This window comes from Xenopus laevis, chromosome 6L (genome assembly GCF_017654675.1).
Source record: "Xenopus laevis strain J_2021 chromosome 6L, Xenopus_laevis_v10.1, whole genome shotgun sequence".
NCBI classification, from domain to species: domain Eukaryota; kingdom Metazoa; phylum Chordata; class Amphibia; order Anura; family Pipidae; genus Xenopus; species Xenopus laevis.
The window spans coordinates 32,444,212-32,463,524 of NC_054381.1; positions in this window are offsets into that span (position 1 = coordinate 32,444,212).

Sequence of the window (19,313 nt, forward strand, 5' to 3'; positions counted from 1 at the left end):
AAAACTCACAAATCCGCACATGTTTTTTGGGCTTATTTATTAATACACTTTCCCGAAAATTTTGTTTGCGGGAAAAAATATTTTTTTGGACTTTTCACCTGAAAACTCAGAATTTTGCCAGAAAACTTTGGAGTATTGCCAAAAACCCAGCACAGATCGAAAAATCATTGGGACTTCTCCCATTGACTTATATGCAACCTCGACAGGTCTGAGATGCCAGATTTTCAGATTCTGACTTTTCTGTCCTCGGAGTTTAATAAATTCCGAAAAATTTGAGATAAAAAAATCACACATTTTTCGTGATTTTTGCATTCGGGGTTTAGTAAATAACCCCCTTAGTGAATGATGACCTCGCTGAGCATTGTTTATAAGATTTTTTAACAGGTTATTTATGGCTAGTGAACTATAAGAAGAAAACACTTTTAAGGAGGTGGTATAGTTACATATTAGTGTAGAAAATAGCCCTCCCATGGCAACAGTGTAAGTCATTATATGACTCATGAATGTTACATATGTGCCACCCAATATAAATGCGTGTAATGCAGCTAATACAGAACAATTGCACAGGCAGTCATGGCTTTAGCTGGGAACCTTGTTTGAAACAGAGCTGTTTATGTAAGCCTTGGCAAATATCATTTTCTGGTTACTCAATACAGAAGAAGCAATAACAAAACTGCAGTGGGACAGACATTTTTCCGGTCATGAATATAACTGGTTTAATTAATACTGAACCATTGCAATTTCTGCAACGAATGCCAATGATAATAACATAGCTGGCATAGTCCTAGTTACTTATTAGTTCCTTGAGCCATGGCTAATTTTCAGACCAGGAGATGTTACTGTGATAAAAATATCACAAGATCTTGGCCGGCAAAAACATTGTGTGATCTCCAAACATTTCCCAATACAAAGCAAGAACAACCTTAAATAGACTTCCTGTGGCAAAAAAAGGTTTCAGTGTTTGCATATTTTCAGCTCATTAGTGATGGGCGAATAAATTTGGCAGCCATGGATTTGCAGTGAATTTGCACGTTTTGCTGCCAACTAATACCAAGTGTGGCAAAAATTCGCTCTGCTGCAAAAAAAAATCTGCTGCAACAAAAAATCTGCTGCAACAAAAAAAATTGTCAGGAGAAAGAAAGAGGGTGCTCTGATGTTCTTCTGCTTAGGAAAACAATTATAAACCTTTCTCACATCTTTCCTGACAACTTCCTTGGTGGTCAGACTGGTGGGAAACTGGCGCTGTTGTAACAAAATTCATTCATATAAACAGTACATTTATTCCTAAATATCTTGGAATAAAAACAAAATAAATAATGAATATACATTGCAAACTATATTACATTAGCCCCCTCATTAGTTTTACATTCATATATTTTAAAGGTTTACTTATCCTTTGAAGGACATACATTGCTTTTGTTGGTTAATATAGAAATATGCAGATAACTTAATTAAGCAAAGAGCTATTGTGTTAAACATGTATGGAACAGGAGTGATCTCACTTCAAAGCCAAATGATGAGATATTTTTCACCAAGTTTTGCTGCGAAAATGACGACCATGGGCGAAAAAAATGGCACCCTAGACTTCAAAGCATTTCGCCGAATTTTCATCTTTTTCATGAATTTTCAGCGGAGAAATGGATCAGATATGCCCATCACTAGAGAGGAATCTTATATCTTTATTTGTAAATATATATTTTTTTGTAAAAAAACATTTGTAAAAAAAGCCTGTGCAGATTTGGGACAAATCTTATTAGTAGACTTTATTTTCAGCAATGTGTTGTTGTGAGGGAGCTACAGTATATAGTACATTACAGTTCCATAGATATCCCACATTACTTTTATATTAGGGAAGCGGATCATAGCGGCATGCACTAGAGCTGATTAGATTAAGCGCAGTGATATCTCTGTAAGTCTAAATCCATTTTAACTTGTGAGAATCGTCCTGTACATACTGATTTTGAGCAGATCCATAACTGGGCTAAAAACAGATTGGCGTAATGTAATTTTAATAGTTTATGCAACAAGATACACATTTGAGATTGTTTAGCCTAAATTCATATTCTTAACTAATCAATAGAGCATCTAATGCAAACCTGATGCTTGGATGAATGTGTATCTTCCTCAGCTAGAAACTGTAATTACATATTTTGATTAAATATAATTGATCCGCTGGAAAGAGAGAAGCCAATCCATGCCTCTCTGGCTCTTGTCACAAATCCCAGTATTTTTTGCTACACATCACTAGTGTATGTAGGAGATGTAAATAACATCATATTACGACATGCAACACAATGCTGGTTTTAAATTAGTTCTCATGTAGTATGGTTTAAATTAAAGGGGCTGTTCACCCTTTTAGCATAATGTAGAGAGTGATATTCTGAGACAATTTGCAATTGGTCTTCATTTTGTATTCGGTTATGTGCGTTTTTTGAACGATTTCATTTTTTATTCAACAGCTCTCCAGTTTAGCAATCACATTGCTAGGGTCAAAATTACCCTAGCAACCATACATTTATTTGAATAAGAGACTGGAATATGAATAGGAGAGAGACTTAACAGAAAGATAAGTAATTAAATATAGCAATGACAATACATTTGTAGTCTTACAGAGCTTTTGATTTTTAGGTGGGGTCTGTAATCCCCCCTTCAAAGAATGAAAATAATTTTAAAACGTAAAAAGTAAATAATGAAGACCAATTGTAAAGTTGCTTAGAACTGGTCATTCTATAACATACTAAAAGTTAACGTAACAGTGAACCAACTCTTTAAATAAATAAGCACAATATTTGGGTTTTCTTTGCACAACAAGCATTAAACAGGGATTCAGTAATGCTGATCTGAGCTGAACGCCATTGCCCTAAAAGACAAGGTGGTAAAAGCAGAGAAGACCCCTAAATTGATTGCACCTTCATAATGTAACAGAATGTGGTACGGTATGCTGTGATACAATAGTACATTAGGAATGGTAAAAGAGAACACATCATCCTCCATTTGTATTAGGGATGCACCAAATCCAGGATTTGGTTCTGGTTTTGGCCTTTTTCAGCAGGATTCGGATGCGGCCGAATCATTGTGCCTGGTCAAACCGAATCCAAATCCTAATTTGCATATGTAAATTAGGGGCGGGTAGGGAAGTCACGTGACTTTTAGTCACAAAAGAAGAATTTTTTCCACTTTTTCCTTTCCTGACCCTAATTTGCCTATGCAAATTAGGATTCGGATTTGGTCTGTGGATTCGGTGCTTCCCTAATATGTATCCCTTCCTTCTTTAGTTAAAGGAGAAGGAAAATATTTTTGCACTTGGGGGTGCCAAAGTTTAGGCACCCACAAGTGATTGTATTTACTTACCTGAAGCCGACTTTTTAGTTAAAGTTTGGCATTTCGCTCTACTGCGCACGTGAAAGACAGAAGAGAAGCGCTCTGTGGTGATCACTGGAACTGCTGATAGAAGCACCGGCCCGGGGTTTCTGATAAGTCAATACAATCACTTGGGGGTGCCTAATATTTGGCACCCCAATTGAAAGAACACTGTCCTTCTCCTTTAAAGTAGTCCTCCATCCAAAAATGTTTTTTTTTCTGCATAATAAAATAAATGTAATTCTAATTTTACAATACACATTATTAAAAAATCTGAAAATGATTTTAATTGTATAGTAAAACCCCCATTTTACATTTTTCCAGGGACCAGAAAAAAATGATGTAAAATCCAATCAGGGAAATGTATTATGCATAATATATAGGTGGGACCACAAAACAACAATGTAAAATGAGGGAAAACTTAAAATCAGGGGATGTAAAATGGGGGTTCTACTGTATATGTAAATAAAAATGGTATTGAAAGCAGTAGTTGTTTATCCCTTTCTATTATCTGGGCCTGGCTCTTAAAACATTGTAACAAAAGTCAGGTCTCCTCCAGCAACATTGTTTAAGGAGTTGGAGCCAGGAGTGCAGATAATGTAAACAGGCAGGCACTGCTTTTAATGGCAATGACATTTATCCATAACTTTAAAACAACAGTTAATATGTAATTAAAGAATATTGTAAAGTTGCTTAGAATCGTATTTTTTTCACTATGCAAAAAATCGTTTTTGAGTGGGGGGTTCCTTTAAGTGTATGAGCCCGTATATAAAGTTATGAACAATTACAGCTATAACTAAGAATGTTAATGCACATAGGATATTTAGACATGGTTAACTAACCCCCTCCTTTTATACTGTTCTGTATTGACTGATACTGCCATTGCTTACTATGCACATATGACAAGGAGCATTGTCCGGTTGATGTATAATGTCAGCAAGAAACATCATTGAATCAGTGCTTTAACCTACATAAGCAAAACTAGTCAGATATACCAGAAGCACAGGGACAATGGTTTCTGTAGAAGAGATGCAAGATCAGATGGGTTTGTGTAGCCTCAAGGCTGGCTAAGCTACTTCTTTCCCAGCAAGCGATACATGTGTAGATGTTAGCCTTGCCACTGGTGAAAAAAATACATTTTTCTTGGAAGCAACGGTTCATGGATATTTTGTGATTACATAGTGTTATACAATGCTTCTCTTTATTTGTATTCACTTTTTGTGTAAATGTCTATTTTGCTGTAGGCAGAGCTGCAATGGCACAAAATTATATTTGCCCTAAAGTATCATATACAAAGTGCAGCACCTCAACAAAATACCATTAAGTTTTGTATGAATTGAAGTCGATAATTGCAAGGCCTTCTGCTACATGTTTTAACCTTGACAAAAAATACTCCTGTATCCTGAAACTTGTGGGAAAAGAAAGAAAGGGAAGAAATAGTTGTGACTTAAAGGGAATGTAAAGTCTAAATTAGACTAAGGCTAGAAATGCTGTATTTTGTATACTTAACATAAACATGAACTTACTGCACCACAAGCCTAATCAAACAAATGATTTATGCTTTCAAAGTTGGCTACAGGGGGTCACCATCTTGTAACTTTGTTAAATATCTTTGCAAGACTAAGACTGTGCACATGCTCAGTGTGGTCTGGGCTGCTTAGGGATTGTCATAAAGAAAGCTGCTTGAGTTCTGCATGGCTGGGAAATAAGGCGGGGGCTCCCCCTACTGTTCATAAGTATGACAATTCCTATCCACAGCAGTAAATGAAGGGAGAATTTCACTCCATACAGTCAGGTTTCTAATAAAAACAGTACACATTTTTTAATTAAAGTATATTGGAGATAGGTTTCTTTTTCATTAAAGAAAGTAAGAATGGGATTTTATTTTTTGCCTTTACATGCCCTTTAACTCCAGCAAATTCTTAATATTTGTACCTCTGAAAGTACCTGAAGGGTGTCAGGTATCCAAGACATAAATGCATTGTTTTAGCAATATTTTTGTATGAAGATAAGCCTAGGGTTACCTATTCTGAACTTAAAGGGGTTGTTCACCTTTGAGTAAACTTTTAGAATGACGTAGAGTGTGCTATTCTGAGACCAATTGTAATTGTTTTTTATTTTTACATTTTTGTGGATTTTGAGTTATTTAGCTTTTTATTCAACAGCTCTCCAGATTGATATTTGAGCAATCTTGTTGCTTGGGTCCAGATTACCCTAGCAACCCAGCACTGGTTTGAATAAGAGACTGGAAAATGCACAGGAGAGAGCCTGAATAGAAAGATGAGTAATAAAAAGTAGCAATAACAATAAATGTGTAGCCGTACAAAGCAGTTGTTTTTTTCAATTGGGTCATTGACCCCCATGGGAAAGCTGGAAAGCGTTAGAAGAAAAGGAAAAATAATTAAACAAACTATAAACAAAAATAAAGAAAGAAAAACTGAAAAGTTGGTTAGAACTAGTCATTCTATAACATACTAAAATTTAACTTAAAGGTGAATTCTACAAAAATACATTAAACTATGATACCAAACAACCATTGGTTAGGTCAGCGTCAGGTTAGTAATCAGTTATTCACACCTTTTCAAATGAAAACAATGTATTATCCTCATAAAAAATTCCATTTACAAATCTCCTGCACATATATTGGATAAACACAGATTACATGAAAGCCTAAAGGTGTACAAAGAAAATGTTCTTATTAATATTCACATCTACGATTTATTACTATGTCCACTACTAGCTGTATATATAATATGTTGTAGGAGAGCTATGTATATTTGTATCTCCTCTGTGCAAGGAGGGGGAGGGGAGGAGGGGGTCCCCCACCGTTCCCCCACCCCTGTGAGCTGACAGGAAGGAAGGCCTGCACAAGAAGTGCTGGAATAGAGAAGCAGCAGAGTGGTCCTGCGTGGCAGAAAAGTGTGCTCTATTTAGGGTGTGGAAGAAAAGGGGATCATTGTCAGGGCTCTGAGAATCAAAGCATGCTCTTCTCAGGGCATGGAAATCCAAAGGGAGTCTGTCTCAGGACTCTGAAGAAACTGCAACATAAGTGGGGACTCCCCTCAGCAGCTCAGAGATAAAACCACCTAAAGTTGCTCCTGGCTGGCAGGCTATAAGGGCTTTAGCTCACAGGCAGATTCGGGGAGATTTAGTCGTCTGGCGACTAATCGCCTCTTCTTTGGGCGACAATCTCCCCAAACTGCCTTCCCCCTGCCTTCTGCCTACTAAAATGAAAATCACCTGCCGCAATGCATTCGATTTCCGAAGTCGCCCGAAGTTGCCTCACAAGGAAACTTCGGGTGACTTCGTAAATCGAAGTGCCGAGAGTTCATTGCAGCAGCCAATATTTAATTTTAGCAGGCGTAAAGCAGGGGGAAGGCAGTTCGGGGAGATTGTCGCCCTGAAGAATAGACCAGTGTGCTAAAGCCCTAATGGTTATTTAAAGGTCCAGTGTCCTGCAAGTAACCCCATAAACTTTTCCTCTGTGTGTGTGTGACTGCAGAGCAGGGAAGTTCCCAGGGAGGGGTATCACAGCCCAGTCTGTCCTGACCCTGGGGGGGCTGGGCCCACCGCGGCTGCTACACCAGGGCCCACTGCCCCTCCCCCCACTGGCCTCCAGCCCTGCTGAAAATCCCCAGGGGCACCCACCACCGCAAATTCGCATGGGCCCCAACCGCAAATCTCCCTCTGTCCCCCTTACCCTTCCCGCCAATGTGTACCTACACATTGTTTCTTTATGCGATCTGGCGGGGGTAGTTCAGGAAGTGCAGGAGATGGGCCCACTAGGGTTTCATCCGGTGTCTCGCCTGCCCAGTCCGACCCTGCCTGGGTGGAGTCACTACAAATCATAGTATACCTGCTCTCCCCTGCTGTAACAAAGACACAAGACTCCTGTAGCACCACAAGCTACTAAACATGCCCTCCCCTTTAACCAAAACTGGGATTGTTGTCCATATTTTGCAATATATATAAGTTGGCCAAACTACATCAAAATCATCCCTAGTCTGGCCAGCCCTACACTCACAATTATCTAATTCATGTTGATGCATACTATTTTCATTTATTAGTAACCTCAGTTGTCTTTAAGTTAAACCCAGTTTGTAAATATTTAAATATCTATATCCATATCCATCAAATAAAGCAAACCAATGTATTTGTATATATACAAGGCTTTATATATTAATCACCATCTGTTAGCTCAGTACATAGGAAAAGGCATAGTCAATTTGTCACCACACTTTCCCTTAATGTGTTATGGATATCTTCTTTAAGAATGTAAAATATACCTAAAGATCATATATCCTATTCATTTATTAAGTTACATGGAAGCACTGTATAACCGTTCAAGATATATTGTCACAGTTGGGAACAAAAGGAGGGTATCTCTCAGCTCCACATCCCACCAAATAGGAACATTTGGCATGTCAAGCATTTCTCTCTCTACAATGTACGGCTCAAAAGCAATAGTACCATACATGGGAAATAAAGACAATTTAGAGAGGCTTAGCCTCCCTAATAAGGGACCAGCTCTTAAACATATTCATATATATAATTATACATTTTCTAATAGAAAGCCCAGTGTCGGACTGGCCCACAGGGATACCAGGAAAAGTCCCAGTGGGCCCAGGTGTCAGAGGGCCCTCATGCTGCTAAATATTTGGCCTATTTCATGGTTATTCCCTATTTCTATGAGAACAAAGAGGCTAAATAGATGGAATAATAGATTATAGAATGTAAAGACAAGAGACTAGGAGAATAGAGGTTGAGTGAAGTGAAGAAGAATTGTACTGAGAGTGGGCCCCTGGTCTGAGGCTTTTTGGTGGGTCCCTGGTTTAAGGTTTTTGGGTGGACCCTGGTGTCCCAGTCCAACACTGAGAAAGCATTCTGTTGGTAGGCTCCCACGAAAAAAAATCACCCATCTATTCATTGCTTTGTCAAGAGTATTTGCATTTCATTTTGCTTACATGTTTATTGTAACTGTAGATAGAGCTGAAATGGCACAGAATCATACTCACACTTAAATATCAGAAGCAATGTTCAGCACATTGATGGTTAATCATAAAAACGTTGAAGGAACCCAAGTCCATAATTGCAAAGCTTTCTTCAAAATGTTTTTACCTTGAGAAAAAAGACTCCAGGATGCTGGGGGGGGGAGCAATAAGGGGAATATAAAAGTTTTGTAAGTAATAGAATTTTTAGTACCATTGAAAATTCTTCTAAGTAGGTATAAGCACAAATTGTTACTGTATACTGTATGAAAAGACTTCAAAGGAATAAGGCAGATTACCCAGCAACACTTTTTTATTTTTCTGAGTTCTACACAGAGTAGGCTATAAAGCACAAATGGCATCAACTCTTGCTGAACAGATGAAAGGAATGGAAATAATAGAGTTACTGTTATTTTCTCAAGACAAAATTCAGTGTTCATCAGTATACCAAATAGCATCATACGTGTGTAAACTCACTTTATTGGGTAACTCTTCTGCTTTAATTGAATCTCATTAGTTAATTGCATTCAAGATCAGACAATAAGGACAAGTTCGAGTAACTCAGCCCCTATGTGTTTAACCATAAAGCCATGTGAATTTTAGTACCTACAAGGGAATATTTTGGATTTTGCTCAGACGTGAATGTGAAAATAAGGGTTCTGATTTGATTTGTCAAAATGCAAAAACCTTAAAGGAGAAGGAAAGGCTAAAATTAAGTAAGCTTTATCAGAAATGTCTATATAAATACACGAGTAAACCCTCAAAATAATGCTGCTTTGAGTCCTCTGTCAAAAGAAATAGCATTTCTTTCCTTCTATTGTGTTCACATGGGCTTCTGTATCAGACTTCCTGTTTTCAGCTTAAACCTCCAGGGCTAGGGCTTGAGCATGCTCAGTTTGCCCCTCTCCCCCTCCCTGCTGTAATCTGAGCCCAGAGCTATGAGTGAGCAGGGAAACTCAGGCAGGAAGTGATGTCACACCAAGAAAATATGGCAGCTGCTATCCTAAACAAACCGAGAGAGCTTCTAGAGCTGTTTACTCTAGTATGGTAAAGCATTCTACAGAATAAATAGTGTTATAGCTTGCACTATTGTGGACAATCTATTGGCAATAAACTGCTTTGCTAGCTTTCCTTCTCCTTTAACAAAATCATTGATTTAGTGCACCCTAGTAATTACACCGGCATTAAAAATTCCAGTTTTTTGTAGAAAGTATGTCAAGGTTGGGCAAATGAATCATGGCTAATATTACACGGAATCCTGATGTAACAGTGGTCTGCACCAGAATAATTATATCGAAAACAATAAGTATGAATTATATTTAAGACACCTACTTTTGCATTATACAGAATATTATTATTATTATTACAGGTATGCAATCTATTATACAGAATGCTTGAAACCTAGGATCTTTCAGGTAAGTGATCTTTCTGTAATTTGGATCATTATACCTTAAAGGGGTGGTTCACCTTTCAGTTGTAGAATAGATATTTTTAAGCAACTTTTCAATTGGTCCTATTTTTTAATAGTTTTTGAACTATTTCCTTTCTTCTGATTCTTTCCAGCATTCAAATAGGGGTCACTGACCCCATCTAAAAACAAATGCTCTGTATGGTTACACATTTATTGTTATTGCTACTTTTAATTACTCATCTTTCTATTCAGTCTGTCTCATAATCATGGTCGGTCTCTTATTCAAATCATGTGGTTGCTAGGGTAATTTGGATCCTAGCAACCAGATTGCTGAAATTGCAAACTGTAGAGATGCTAAATAAAAAGGTAAAACACTCAAAAACTACAAATAATAAAAAATGAAAACCAATTACAATTTTTTTCAGAATATCAATCTCTACATCATACTAAAATTTAATTTAAAGGTGAACGCTAAACAACATTTAAACATTAGTTACCATCAAGAGCAAGGTACCATTTTATTATTACACAGAAAAAGGAAATAATTTTTAAAAATTAGAATTATATGCTTAAAGGACATGTAAAGGCAAAAAAATAAAATCCAATTTTTACTTTCTTTAATGAAAAAGAAACCTATCTCCAATATACTTTAAATAAAAAATGTGTACCGTTTTTATAAGAAACCTGACTGTATGTAGTGCAATTCTCCCTTCATTTACTGCTGTGGATAGGAATTGTCAGACGTTCCATAACTGCTGAGCAGGGAAACAATCATACTTATGAACAGCAGGGGGAGCCCCCGCCTTACTTCCCAGCCATGCAGAACTCAAGCAGCTTTGTTTATGATGATCCCTAAGCAGCCCAGACCACACTGAGCATGTGCACAGTCTTAGTCTTGCAAAGATGTTTAACAAAGTTACAAGCTGGTGACCCCCTGTAGCCAACTTTGAAAGCATAAATCATTTGTTTGATTAGGCTAGTGGTGCAGTAAGTTCATGTTTATATTTAGCATACAAAATACAGCATTTCTAGCCTTAGTCTAATTTATACTTTACATGCCCTGTAAAATGGACCTACAGGAGATGGCCTTCCCATAATATGGAAATGGGTTTCCATACAAGAGACTATAATTCTAAAGCACAAACAAAAACCACAGAACTACAAGTTGTACAATCAAAAGGTGTGTACATCAATCATACAAATTACATACAAAAACTGGTCGATATCACTTTATTATGTAGATACCAGGAGCGTATAGCAATCATTTACAGTAGTGTAATGGGAATGCTACCTCTCTGTTAGTTCTGATGATGTTAAGTGTTAGCAAGAAGTTCTCATGAGACCTACATTATTTTATTTGATATGGTTAAGTAACTGGTTATATGTTTTAGAAATAGCACATTATTGTGCTGATGAGTCAGTTTTGTTCAAAGGTATTAAGACATTGATGAATTAAGTTCCTATATATGACTACAGCTGAGTACACAAGCGCAGCAGTTTAACCAGTCACTCTTGTGATGGGTGGTGTATAGAAATACATTAGGGGTTACTAATTATTCCTTGATAAATTATATTTTACCCACCTATACTGGTGGCCAAACCAGACAAAATCCAGATGCTTGCCCTGTGGGCTGATCCGTTGGATAACAGGAAAGTTTGCTCAGGTATGGCCACTATAACTGGTGTCTTGAAAGACCAGGTTCTACGGGGGTCTACGTGGGGTGGGGGGTAGGGTTTTTTTTTTAAAAAACGGTTGAATTCTCCTTTACATGGTGAGGCCATCTGTGCTGGTCACCACCGGAACTCTGGGTAGGCAGAAGAGACACCTGCCTAGGGCTCAACGATGGGAGGGAGGGTGCCCTAGGCAGGATCTGCCCACCCCTAGTCCGTGTTCACTCCCCTCTACCACTCTCTCCTTCCTCCCCTGCCCTCCTCTCTGCTACCCTCTGTCATCCCCTCTCCCACGTTCTTCCCTCCCTCCACTGCCATCCCCTCTGCCTCTCCTCCTCTGCCTCTGCGCTCGAGTGCGTGCGCTAAACCGATCTCTCATTCGTGCGCCTGGGGGCAGCGTGAGAGTTGGTGTTGCCAACCGGGTTGCCTAGGGCACCCAGTTGGCTTGGCCCAGCCCTATTGCTGGTGGCCAAAAGAGACAAAATCCAACTGTTTGCCCTGTGATATGATCAGTTGGCTAACAGAGCTCAGGTATATCTACTACTGGAAGACCACTTTAAAATGTGAGACTGCTGAGAATGACAATTAATTACAGTGAGTTATCCTGATGATAAAACAAACTTAAAGGGATTTTGTCATGATTTTAATGGTTTATGATTTTTCTTATTGAATTACATTGTGTACTTTGCAGGTAATTCATTCTACCATATTAAATCTTATTCTCAAACCAATAAATGTATTTTTTTAGTTGTAATACCAGTGTGTGTATGTAGGCAGCCATTTCAGGTAATTTTGTCTGGTCATGTGCTTTCAGAAAGGGCCAGTGCTTCAGAATGGAACTTGTTTTAGACAGGCTATTGTTTCTCCTACTCAAGGTACTTGAAGGAGTCGTGGCTTGGGTTAGCCGGACTTGGATTTTTACTATTATGCGCTGTTCACATATCTACCACCAGGGAGCATTTTTAGCAATGCAGACGTCAGTGAGCTGCTATTTGATTCTGCTGCTGGGGGTCTGGGGGTGATATCACTCCAACTTGCAGTGCAGCAGTAAAGAGAGACTGAAATTTATCAGAACACAAGCCACATGACTGAGGGCATCTGGGAAACTGACAACATGTCTAGCCCCATGTCAGATTTCCTGATTTCAGATGTTTGCTCTTTTGAAAAATAGATTTTAATGCAGGATTCTGCTGGAGGAGCGCTATTAACTGATGCAATTTATAAAAGAAAAACACATTTTCCCATGACAGAATCCCTTTAACTATATAGCTAGTCCATAATAAAGAGAGAAATATAATACTTCCAGGGCTCTACTAGTTAACTAAAAAAACTCAAGCAGAAAATCAAAAGTGAATAAGTGATCTACAAAGAGCATAGTAAAAAGTATATATTTCCAGAGCACAGAGGGAAAACGGAATCAATAGAACATTACTTCAAGCAAAGTTATTTAGCAATATATATTGATCCAGTGCCCAGTAGTACATAACAGTAAAATGAAGCACCCTTTTAATAAAAGACAGACTTAAAGCTTAAGCATCTGTCATCTATTTATGTAAGCAGTGAACCCGCGCCATTAATCACATAAGAAATGACAGGGACTGGTGTGATTTCTGCCCCCTCTTCTTCTACACAGCTGTGTTATTGAAGAAGAACCATCATTGTGTTTGTTACAAAGTTACAAGCAGTTTGCAGATTCTATGTGCTGATTATTAAGAGCGAGGTAACATGTGGCATTTTTACGTTGCGTTGTAAAAATGCGTTTTTCAGCCTGTAGTTTTCTTTTTCCAACATGCATTTCTGTTGTTTTCTCGTTCCCCAATATTCCACTCAGAAGAATCTTAGTAAACTTTTGTGAAAAAAAGCCTAGCAGAAAAGCAATTGACATGCAAAATGTAGCTGTACTGATTGTCAATACGCAACGTAATTAGGTCACCAGCATACAATACTGTAAATACATATATGTGCACTCCATCTAGCATTCATATTGAAAATATGCGGCGTATTTCAGCTAGGGATGCACCGAATCCACTTTTTTGGATTCGGCCGAATCCTTCGTGAAAGATTCGGCCGAATCCTTCGTGAAAGATTCGGCTGAATACCGAACCGAATCCGAACCCTAATTTGCATATGCAAATTAGGGGTGGGAAGGGGAAAACATTTTTTACTTCCTTGTTTTCTGACAAAAAGTCATGCAATTTCCCTCCCGCCCATAATTTGCATATGCAAATTAGGATTCGGATTCGGTTCTGCTGGGCAGAAGGATTCGGCCGAATCCAAATCCTGCTGAAAAAGGCTGAATCCTGGCCGAATCCCGAACCGAATCCTGGATTCGGTGCATCCCTAATTCCATCGAAGTGTATTTCCAAACCTACGGTTTCCATAGCGTTCAATAATATAGCGTTTCCATGGCATATTGGCGTTTCTGCGGTCGTTGCGTGGTGTTGGCTTGCAAACACCCCGTGGTAATTGCTATAGTGCGTATTCCATTATTTTCAATAGGGCTTCATTTTGTACGTATTTACGCTTGGCTGCACATTTTTAAAAACGCAATGTAAAAATACAAAGTGTGACCTTGCCCTAAATAAGAGGCTTGAGCAACACACTAAGGCTCATTCATGTGCAAAATCAAGCACAGAATAAAATGCTATTCACAAATGCCCATGTACCTAAACATTAGGCTCACAAATAGTATCCAGTGCTAATGCATTATTTCCACCTACGTTGACGAACTGCACACATTTAAAGCTAATATATGAAAATGTACAATATATAAAGTTCAAAAAACGGATGCATAATTCTCCATGTTGCAGTGTTTCTCCCCAGATTTTAGTACTGCAGGAGAAAATAGTTTCCACTTTGATTGCACACATTTCTGTGCAAGCTTTTCTTTGTGAAAATGGTATGACTTTGATTGTGCAGCATCAATAACAGTTATTATTTTGCTTCCAATAAAGATTCATTATATCTTAGTTTTGATCAAGTACAAAGTACTGTTTTATTATTACAGAGAAAAGGAAATTTGTTTAAAAAAATTTCGATTATTTGGATAAAATGGAGTCTTAAGGTGCCCATACACTGAGAGATCCGCTCGTTTGGCGATGCCGTCAAACGAGCGGATCTCTCCCCGATATGCCCACCTTGGGGTGGGCAATATCGGGCTGATCCGATCGTGGGGCCTAGGGCCCAACGATCGGATCCTAACGAATAGCAATGGGCGGTCGGATCGCGGGACCGCATCAACGAATAGATGCGGCCGCGATCCGACGGGATTTTTTGTCCCATCCGATCGAGATCTGGCCGACTTTCGGCCAGATCTCGATCGGTGAAGCCCGTCGGGGGGCCCCATACACGGGCCAATAAGCTGCCGACACGGTCTGTCGGCAGCTTTTATCGGCCCGTGTATGGCCACCTTTAGGGAGATGGCCTCCTGTAATTTGGAGCTTTCTGGATAATGGGTCTGCAGATGATGGATTTGCAAGAGTTTGCAATATAGAAACACAGGGAACCAAACAGAAGAGAGGCCCAAAAGTAACACTAGAGGAAGCATTCCTTCCAGGGTTGGATTGCGACAACACATGCAAATTAATTAAGTAATTAAGTTGGCCATACACTTGCAGATATTATCAAGCAAGCTTGCATCATTTGCATTGTCTAAACAGTAACCCAGACAAGAATGGACAATTATACAGTTCTAGCCATTAGTGATGAGCAAAACTGACAGGTATATTTGCAAAAATGTATGAAATGGTCAAAGTCTGTCAAATGCATTTGGTGTCTTTTCTTTGTGTCCATCGCTGTATAATAAAGAGACTTTGTTAAATGAAAATACTGTAAAGCAGTGGTATTTTATATTCCCACAAAACTAATCTGGGAATGAACATTACTTCAGGCATAGTTATTTAGCAATAAATGATTATCACATGCCCAGTAATCCATCACAAATGTTTATTTAGCAATACACACAGATTCTTTCCCAATAGTGTATTCAAATAATATTGATAGTTTTATTCAATAAAATATAAACAAAAAGCCTATTAGAGTCTATTAAAAGTGATTAAACATATAAAAAGCACCATTTGTTACTTAACAGAATATGCAAAGAATGTTATGGATGTGGGCTGGATATAGAGTACATGCATGGGGTACATTTAATAAAGGGTGAATCGTGGATGTGTAGAGAACATTTGCCAAAAAGACAATTCGTCTCAACATTGCCTATTTACTAAATAGTGAAAAAGCGACAAAACGAAAAAAGCTGAAATACGGTAATTCCAAATACTACCCTTTTTGCTAAAGTGTATTTTGTAAGGTTCATGCTGGCGAACGCCCATTATAAAGATAGAGCATCCCCTTTTAAATCCTAATCAACATTGCCCTTTCCATGCTACTTTTCTCCATAGCGAAAATTCGCTTCCCTACTACTATTGTATGGGGAAATATACTGGCGAATTGTCGCAGAGAATTTTCGCCAGGAGAAAATTCACCACATTTCTCTTGAAAAAGTGAACTTTTTTACTTTAGTAAATATAGATATGTGCTGTGAAAATAAACCTGGCGATGTGAGGGGAACTGTGGTGAAGTTAGGTGAAGAGAGAATTCACACTTAAAGTAAATGTGCCCCATGGTGTTTGGGTGAATCCGTTTATTCTCCATGACAATGTAAATATTGATAAATATGGCCATGGTCATAGAGTGTGTACCCAAGGCTGTATCTGCAAGCCCCATCGGCACATGCACAGTGACACTGATGAAAGTGACATCATGCTGCACTGCACATGGGCATGACATCACTTATGGATGCAGCACTGCACATGATGTCACTCTGAGGCCTGCATGTACCCCCTAGGGAAGTGTTCAGCAGCAGAGGATTTTTTTAATGCTAAAAAATTTCATTTACCATGTAGACACTTGAGGACTGCCCCCTAAAGCTGCCGCCCCAAGGCATGGGCCAGTGAGTGCCTATTTGGTAAATAATGCGGGTACCATAAAAGCTTTACCCAAGACTTGTGGCTATGGTTTCCCTCCTTTAGGCGCCAGTCTTTTCACTGTAAATGCATCACCTATTATTACATTGCTGCCTTCCTTGACGGAAGGACTACGAGATGGAACGTGTGCATCCATTTTGGACATCTCTTGGCTTTTATGCCATTCAGATTTGTAAGCAGGGCCGGAACTAGGGGTAGGCAGAGTAGGCACGTGCCTAGGGCGCAAAGCTGGGGGGGGCGCCAGGCATGCACCTCCTCTGTCGCCTACCCCCAGTCCAGTGCCCGACTCTTTGCGGTTCTTACGTATTCTTGCGCTCCTGTGCATGCGCGCGAATACATTTCTCTCCGCATGCGCACATTCGTACCAATTCGCGCATGCGCAGAAGAGGAAAAGAAGTGAAAACCACCGCATGCGCACGCGAGCGCCACCTTGCGCATGCGCACTTGGGCTAAACCGGCGCCGCGTCTGCCGGCTTGCCTTGGGCGCCTGTGCTGCGCGGCCCGGCCCTGTTTGTAAGTGAGGGAGGGCCCACATCAGAGCCCTGCACGTAATGCTCTGTACTTAAAGGAACAGTAACACCAAAAAATTAAAGTGTTTTAAAGTAATGAAAATATCATGTAGTGTTGCCCTGCATCTGTTTGCTTCAGAAACACTACTATAGTTCATATAAACAAGCTTCTGTGGAGCAATAGTGGAAATTGAAAAAGAGCTATTTGGCATGGGTTAACTAATGGATAACAGATAACACCATTAGACAGACAGAGCTTATTTGCTATCTGCTGTGTAACCTGAGCCTTTTCTCCTTTGCATGGCTGCCCCCATTGCTACACAGCAGCTTATTTATATAAACAATAGTAGCATTTCTTAAGCAAACACATCAGTTTTACCAGTGCAGGGCAACACTGCATTTTATTTTCATTACTTTAAAACACTTTTATTTTTTGACGTTACTGTTCCTTTTGCACCCTGTTGAGCCATTGCTTTTGCTTCCACAGGGTTTTCAACCCTGCGGAAGCAAAAATATGTCAGAGAGCTGGGAAATCAATCATTTGATTTAGAAATATTCTGTTTGGTATATAAATATTGTCAGATATGGAACTATTTCTTTTGATATTCAGTACAGAAATACCCGAGGCAAAGTCCCTTGCTTCTTATGTAGAGGAATGTTTTAGTGGTACAAGGTACATAAGCCTTTGCATGGATGCCTTCCTCACTATGTTCCTGGCTTGTGTATGGCCGGTTTATGATATGTAGGTGCTTCCTGCACTCATGCTGAGCTCCCATTGTTGCCTGCAGTCCCTACTGACTCACTGCCATTATTGTCTCAGTCGGTTGCCTGACCTCTGCTTCTGTTTCTCACTTCTGAAATCCCATTACTGCTGTGCTGCATCATTTTCTTCTTAATACCATATGTCCCTTTGGCTGTACCTCGGAAGTGACATGGCTCTGACATTTGAAACAAACCTTGAAATTTATCAGTGGCCACTTGAAATAGAAGCTATTTGCATTGATTAAAGCATTTTTATAATGTTATTGGTGTGCATGTCTAGACAGTAGGGAATATAGGTCATCGTTAAAATTAAATACAACATCTATATGATAGTATGAATGTTATCTGAATTCATTTCTCCCTGTCTCACATCTACAGCTAAAAAGCAAGCATGACAGCGCTCTCCCCTAACAAACCCCAAATGCAATCGTAGTAACCTATAGTATCTTAAATATTTAAATACAAGGAAATAATATCCAAAAAAAATATCTGATCTTTTAAAAAGCCTTAAATCCTGAACATATTTGTAACAAACTAAAACTGCTGCAACTATATCACGTTAATAAACCTGCTATATCCTATTGGGTGCAGCAGTGCTGCAATTTAAAGTTCTTGGGCCAATGCAGTTTTCCTAACTGGAGCACTGGCATACTAAATCCGTATCCTGCATGGCTAATAAGCAATTCATTTAAATGCATGTTTCATACTGAACTGATTTATGTGCAGCCATGCAATATGCATCTAAATGAATCGCTAACTAGCCAAGCAGCCATGCAGGATGAGGATTCAATATTTTGCTGTTATTAAAGAGGTGCACCGGCACGAGAATAAACCCAGCGTTTCTTTTATGCGAAGGATGCCTAACATTTTACCACCCCCCCTTCCCCAGTGAATAGAATTTTCTTTGTCTTTTAGGGTGTTATTTACTAAACCTCAAATTTATCTGGTCGGGCTTTTTGGGCCAAAAACTTTAATTTTTGTGGGAAAAAAACAATTTTTTTAGATTCATTATAACCTGATGCTGCAAAAAGTAAATAACCCCCTTAAAGTAATTAAGGTATATGTACAGATTACCACTAACTGGGACCAAAATACTAACAGGATTCCAACAGGAACTCATCATCTTATGTCCTATGTCCTATGGCACACTATGGGGCCCATTCATTAAGTTCGAGTGAAGGAATAGAAGAAAAAATACTTTGAATTTCGAAGTGTTTTTTTGGCTACTTCGACCATCGAATGGGCTACTTCGACCTTCGACTTTGAATCGAAGGATTCGAACTAAAAATCGTTCGACTATTCGACCATTCGATAGTCAAAGTACTGTCTCTTTAAGAAAAAACTTCGACCCCCTAGCTCGCCACCTAAAAGCTACCGAAGTCAATGTTAGCCTATGGGGAAGGTCCCCATAGGCTTGGCTATCTTTTTTTGGTCGAAGGATAATCCTTCGATCGTTGGATTAAAATCCTTTGAATCGTTCGATTCGAATACTTGAATACTTTAGCATGTTCTATCCAAAATGCACCCCGTATATGCATATAAATAGTGGTAGGCAAATTCCCCTACTGTCAATGTGTACACAAACCTGTGGTTTTAATCCCGTATCTTCCCTTCCTCCTCTACCATT